Source organism: Dermochelys coriacea, chromosome 1 (genome assembly GCF_009764565.3).
Source record: "Dermochelys coriacea isolate rDerCor1 chromosome 1, rDerCor1.pri.v4, whole genome shotgun sequence".
NCBI classification, from domain to species: domain Eukaryota; kingdom Metazoa; phylum Chordata; order Testudines; family Dermochelyidae; genus Dermochelys; species Dermochelys coriacea.
Genome location: NC_050068.2, coordinates 290,707,811 through 290,713,810, shown reverse-complemented (window position 1 = coordinate 290,713,810; position 6,000 = coordinate 290,707,811).

The window sequence follows — 6,000 nt, the reverse complement described above, 5'->3', positions numbered from 1 at the left end:
GGACTATAAAGTCAGACAACCAGACCGCCGAAGGCCAGAGCAAATCTACCACATCGACTTACTGAAGCCCTGGTATGACCGAGAGACATGCCTGGTCATTCGGGGAGCTCCACCCCAGACAGACGACTCACAGGGGCAGATGAAGATATCTCCTGAGTTAACTCCAGAACAACCAACAGAGGTCATTGATATGATATCCAACAGAACCAGGACGTATTCTGTACACAGCTGGGCCGTACGACACTGGTCCAACATCATAGTGTCACCAAGCCTGGAGTAAGGGTGATGATAAGACCGTACCGGATACGGGACGCTAAAAGGGAAGAAATTAGGATAGAAGTGAAGAAGATGCTGGAACTCGGGGTTATTGAAGAATCCCACAGCCAGTGGTCCAGCCCTATCGTCCTAATCCACAAGCCTGACGGCATCCTGAGGTTTTGCAACGACTTCTGGAAGTTGAATGAAGTATCCCAATTCGATGCCTATCTGATATCAAAGATTGACGAGCTAGTTGATCAGTTAGGCAAGGCCCGATACCTAATCACCGTGGACCTGACCAAAGGATATTGGCAAATTCCCCTGGCCAAGAATGCCAAGGGAAAGACTGCCTTCTCTACACCCAATGGCCTGTTCCAATAAACTGTCCTCCCTTTCGGACTCCATGGGGCCCCTGCAACATTCCAACGACTTATGGACAAATTGCTGCGACCCCATGCTAAGTATGCCACCGCCTATCTAGACGACATAGTCATCCATAGCCCTGACTGGGAAACGCACCTAGAAAAAGTAGAAGCAGTGCTAGATGCCCTGCGGAAGGCCGGCCTCACTGCCAACCCTCTCAAGTGCGTGATAGGACTAGCTGAGGCCAGATTCCTCGGGTATGTAGTAGGGAGAGGTTTGGTGAAACCCCAATGGAATAAAGTGGAGGCAATACAAGGTTGGCCTTGACCAGTCCGCAAAAAAGCAGGTCAGAGCATTTCTAGGGATAGTGGGATACTATCGGAGATTCATCCCTCATTTCGCCACAAGAGCAGGGCCATTGACAGATTTGATAAAGGCTTGGGGCCCTGAGATAGTAAAGTGAACTGCTGTGGCAGAAGGAGCATTTGCAGATTTAAGGACAGCCCTTTGCTGCCATCTAGTACTCATAGCCCCAGACTTCGAGAAGGAATTCATCCTACAAACAGATGTCTCGGAGATAGGGCTAGGAACTGTCCTTTCACAGATGGTAGGGGAGGAGGAACCCAATCTTGTACCTCAGCTGGAAACTCCTCCCCAGGAAACAAAAGTGTCGTTGTTGAAAAGGAATGTCTGGTGGTAAAATGGGCTATGGAGACTCTCCGCTACTACCTACTGGGGCGGCGGTTTACCCTTGTGACAGACCACATCCCACTCCAGTGGATGCACAGAAACAAGGAGAAGAATGCAAGAGTGACTAGGTGGTTCCTATCCCTGCAGCCCTTCCATAATCCGGGTACAGCATAGGGCCGGAAGCCAACACGGCAACACTGATGGCCTATCACATGACAGCACTGCCTCTCGTCCCAAGTAGCCCAACCCCATGGTGTTAAGCGGGGGGGAGGGGGAGAGGCGGATATGTGATACAGCATCGCCAGAGGGCAGCAGGGAGCCTTATTCCCTGTAGAGAGAAGAAAGTTTGCTATAAATTAATTAAAGCACCTGAAGCCAGTCACATGATAAAGACTCCCTGCTTCAATCAGACAAGAGGAGGAGTTGAAGCAGAGTGGATTGATGTGGGAGTAGAGAGCAATTTGGAGGGAAGCAGAGGAGAGTTTGGAGAAGTGCTACGATGGGCTAAGAAGACCAAGACCCTAGGTAAAGGGATACCTGGTTTGTGCAGAGGGAGGGCAGGAAGCCCCACAAGCTGAAGGGCAGGACAGGGAAGTAGCCCAGGGGAAGGAACTGCTAGTTCTAGTGGTTTACCGCTATCCCTGGGGCCCTGGGCTGGGACCAGGAGTAGAGGGCGGGCCTGGGTCCCTCCCTCTCCACTCCCCTCCTCTAGGACACTAGTGGGGCAGTTATACCCCAGTTCAGGGGCAAGAAACAGTGCCCTGAACTCTTCCCCCCCCCCGAAGAAGAGAAAGCACAAGACCCATCATAGTAGTGCCGGCATTTTGCCACAGGTGCTACACGCAGTAAAACAGTTCAGACTCCAGAGTTGGCCAGATAGCGAGGAGCAAGTTCTACAGGAGGTTACCCTCCTGCTACCAGGTGAAGGAAGAACAGTGAGTGCAAGATAGGATTTTATTTAAAGGGGACTGAGCAGTAAGCCCAGCAGACTTAAGCATTGACATCAGGAGGCTGACACATGCTTCATACCTGGGGATAGGGGTATGACCAAGAAGAGCCAGGGAATGTATTTACTGGTCATGTATGAATGAATGCCCAATTGAGACCATACCTGCAACAATGCAAGGTGTGCAGAGACTGTAGTGAGCAACAACAGAGGGAGATTCTATTGCCTTATGAATTCCCAATGCGACCCTGGGAAAAAGTCAAAAAGACCTGTTCACTTTTAATGACAGGAACTGCATTCACAGCAGATTACTGCTCCAATTTCAGAGATTCCAAGGCCAGAAGGGACCATTGCAATCATCTGTGTTATATCATCCTGTGTAGCACAAGCTATAGAACATCCCCAAGATAATTCCCAGAGCATATTTTTCAGAAACACATCCATTGTGGATTTAAAAATTGTCAGTGGTAGTGAATCCACCATGACCCTAGTGGAATTGTTCCAATGTTAATTACTCTGGAGATTAAATATGTATTTCCAGTCTGAATTTGTCAAGCTTCAACTTCCAGCCATTGGATCCTGTGGTTATATCTTTCTCTGCTTGATTACAGAGCCTCTTAACTATTTTTTTCTCCATGTAGATACTTATAGTCTGTAATCAAGTCACCCCTTAACCTTCTGTTTGTTTAGCTAAGTAGACTGAGTCTGTGAGAGGGATAGAGGAAGCTGCCTGCAGGGCCCTTGAGGACTGGAGCAGACTTGCTAAAAGAGCCAACCAGAGGCACCTGGTACAGGGAGGGAACCTCAAGCATCTGGTTCCTTGTAAGAGAGCTCTTGTGGAAGAGCTGAGCCTGGGAAGTCTGCAATGGAGTCAGCTGTGAGTAGGACAGTGGCAAGCCAATTCCCAGAGTGGATCTTAAGAACTGGAGAAAAAAAAAACAAAAAACTCCTCTTGAAGGAACCCTATCGCTCAACCAGGCTCTCAGGTAAGAGCCATGCCCAGGACAGATATTTGGAACTTTGAGTTTTACTTTTGAGTTTACTTTGGCTGAATAAATCCAGATCCCTAACAAGGGTGGTGACTGGTTTAGTAAGTGTGTGGAATCTGTGTAAAAGGGTCTAGAAAAGGGAGAATCAAGAGCAGGGGGCAGTGCAAAGACACTGCTGGTGGTATGGGGGTGCATGGGACAGTCAATTCATTTATAGAGTCTATCACTATATTTCTTGGAGGTAGACTATCTGGAGGACACTCTGGCAAGAACTGTGATCAGGAAATTAAAGGCACATTTTGCAAGTTACGGTATATCTAACATGCTACGCTCAGACAATGTGCTGTACCCCACAACTGAATTCAAATGATTCAGTGCCAAATGGGAATTTAAGCACAAGACAACTTCCCTTGGGTATCCACAAAGCAATGGAAAGGCAAAGTCAGCAGTAAAGACAGCCAAGAGGCTGACAGCAAAGGCAAAACAGAGATGAAGGGATCCTTACTTGGCAGCTTTGAACCATTGAAATACAACCTCCCAGGGACTAGATCAGAGGTCTCAAACCCAATTTACCTTTGGGCCAGTACCAATCCTCAAATTCTCCCAGTGGGCCAATAATGTCATTAATGCCACCCAGAACCTGCCCCCCAAAACTCTGCTCCCCCACCTGCCTAAGGCTCTGGGCTGGGGATGCAGGCTCTGGGAGGGAGTTTGGGGGCTGGGGGTTTGTGGGGAGGGGGTGCAGGCTCTGGGAGGGAGTTTAGGGGCTGGTGTTTGTGTGGAAACGGAGAGGGGGTGCAGGCTCTGGGACGGAGTTTGGGGATGGGGAGGGTGTTGGGAGGGGGTGCAGGCTCTGGGACGGAGTTTGGGGATGGGGAGGGTATTAGGAGGGGGTGCAGGGTCTGGGACAGAGTTTGGGGGAAGGAGAGGGTATGTGGGGAGGGGGTGGGGGTGAGGGCTCTGGGAGGGGGTCGGGGGTGCAGCGTTTACCTGGGGCTCCAAGGCAGGGCAGGCTGGGTGGCCTCCGCGTGCTGCTGCTGCCCCCAGGTAATGCCCCTGCAGCTTCCCATTGGCTGCAGGGATGCTCGGCGTGGGGGCAGTGTGCGAAGGCCCAGCCCTGCCCTGCCCTGGGGCCACAAGGAGGGGCCAGCAGCCACTGGAGTGAACAGGCAGATGCCACTGAGCTCCACTGCGCTGCCGAGGCCCCTGTGGGGGGAGCGCCTGGGGGTAGCAGATGGGGTCAAGGGAGAGACCCGGCCCCAAAACTGCTGGAGCCCCGCAGGCCTCGTTGGAGGTTGACGGGCCGCAGATGGCCCATGAGCCGGGAGTTTGAGACCCCTGGACTAGATAGTAGTCTAGCACAATGATGGATTGGAAAACCAAGATTCTGCTCCCTAAGAGGGGCAGTGTGTTTCAGTCCAGCAGAAGAATGATGAACACTACACAGAAGCAGTTAAGAGAATGCCAAGCTAAGCAGGCAGCCCCTTACAACGAAGGAGCAAAGACTTAAGGCTACTTTGCACATTGGAGCAGATCTGGCTTAACCATTAAATAGCCACCTAAAGCAATGGGAAAAGCGAACAATCGAAAATTCAGTGGGACACAGGTCATATGAAATAGCTACAGTCTCAGGTCAGTAGTGGAGATTAAATCAAATACAACTGTATAATAGCAGCAGAGAGCTGGCACACTTGGACAAACAGGGCCAAGCCCAGGACCAAGAGGACACAGAGAGCCTTGACTAAGACAAATTTGTTAAATTTACAAAATGTGCTGATTGAGCAGAATCTGCATTTTTCAGTGGAAAAAGAATTGTGTTTGAAAAATGTTGTCCAGCTCTACCACCCATAACAAAAACTGTTTAAAGATGTAACAATCGGCATGGAACTTGAAGAGGAGCACAGGGTGAAGGAGGGAAGAGTTTGGAGTCACCACATTGTTCCTGGTGGGAGGAGAAATTGCTGATGGAGTCAGGTATTTTCTTTTATGCAATGTTGTTTCTTTACAAAGAACATGAGTTTCCTTGCTCACAGCATCCAGCCTCTTTGGGTATATCTATACTACAGTAAAACAGCCACAACTGTCTTATGTTAGCTGACTCGGGCTCAATTCCAAAACTGGACATGTACACTGCAATTTTATAGCCCCAAAGCCTGACCCCCAAGAGCCTGAATCAACTGACATAGGCCAGTGACAGGTGTTCTATTGCCATGTAGACAAACCCCTTCAGACCACACCTAGCCCAAAACCTCTCTCTAGGCTTCTTCCAGGGCCAACACACAGTACTTGTTCAGGGGACATACAGACTTACATCTGCCTGTTTTAGGCAGTGTTCTGTGTTGGGTTTGACCCCTATTGTTTCTTTCTTTTAACCTGAATGAAAAGCAGCTGTTAACCTCACCACCTTCAGTGTGGTTTAACTCAACATATATCAGTATTAAACTGACATTGGCCAAAAGTGCAGTGCAATGCCCAATAACAGGCCCTAGTGATCTCTCAGGAACTGACTACTACTGGGTTGGCCAGGGCTACTCATAGCCTAAGACAAGTACTGAGCTTGTAGCATTCCTGTTCTTCTTTACTGCATTTCAGACTGTAGGGAAGGGAAATGTTGTTGAGGGTGGTCCTCATTCCATAGATGCAGGAACTAGGGGTGCCGGGGGGGCAGTAGCACCCCCCAGCTTGAAGTGGTTTCCATTATATGCAGGGTTTACAGTTTGATTCAATGGCTCTCAGCACCCCCACTACACAAAT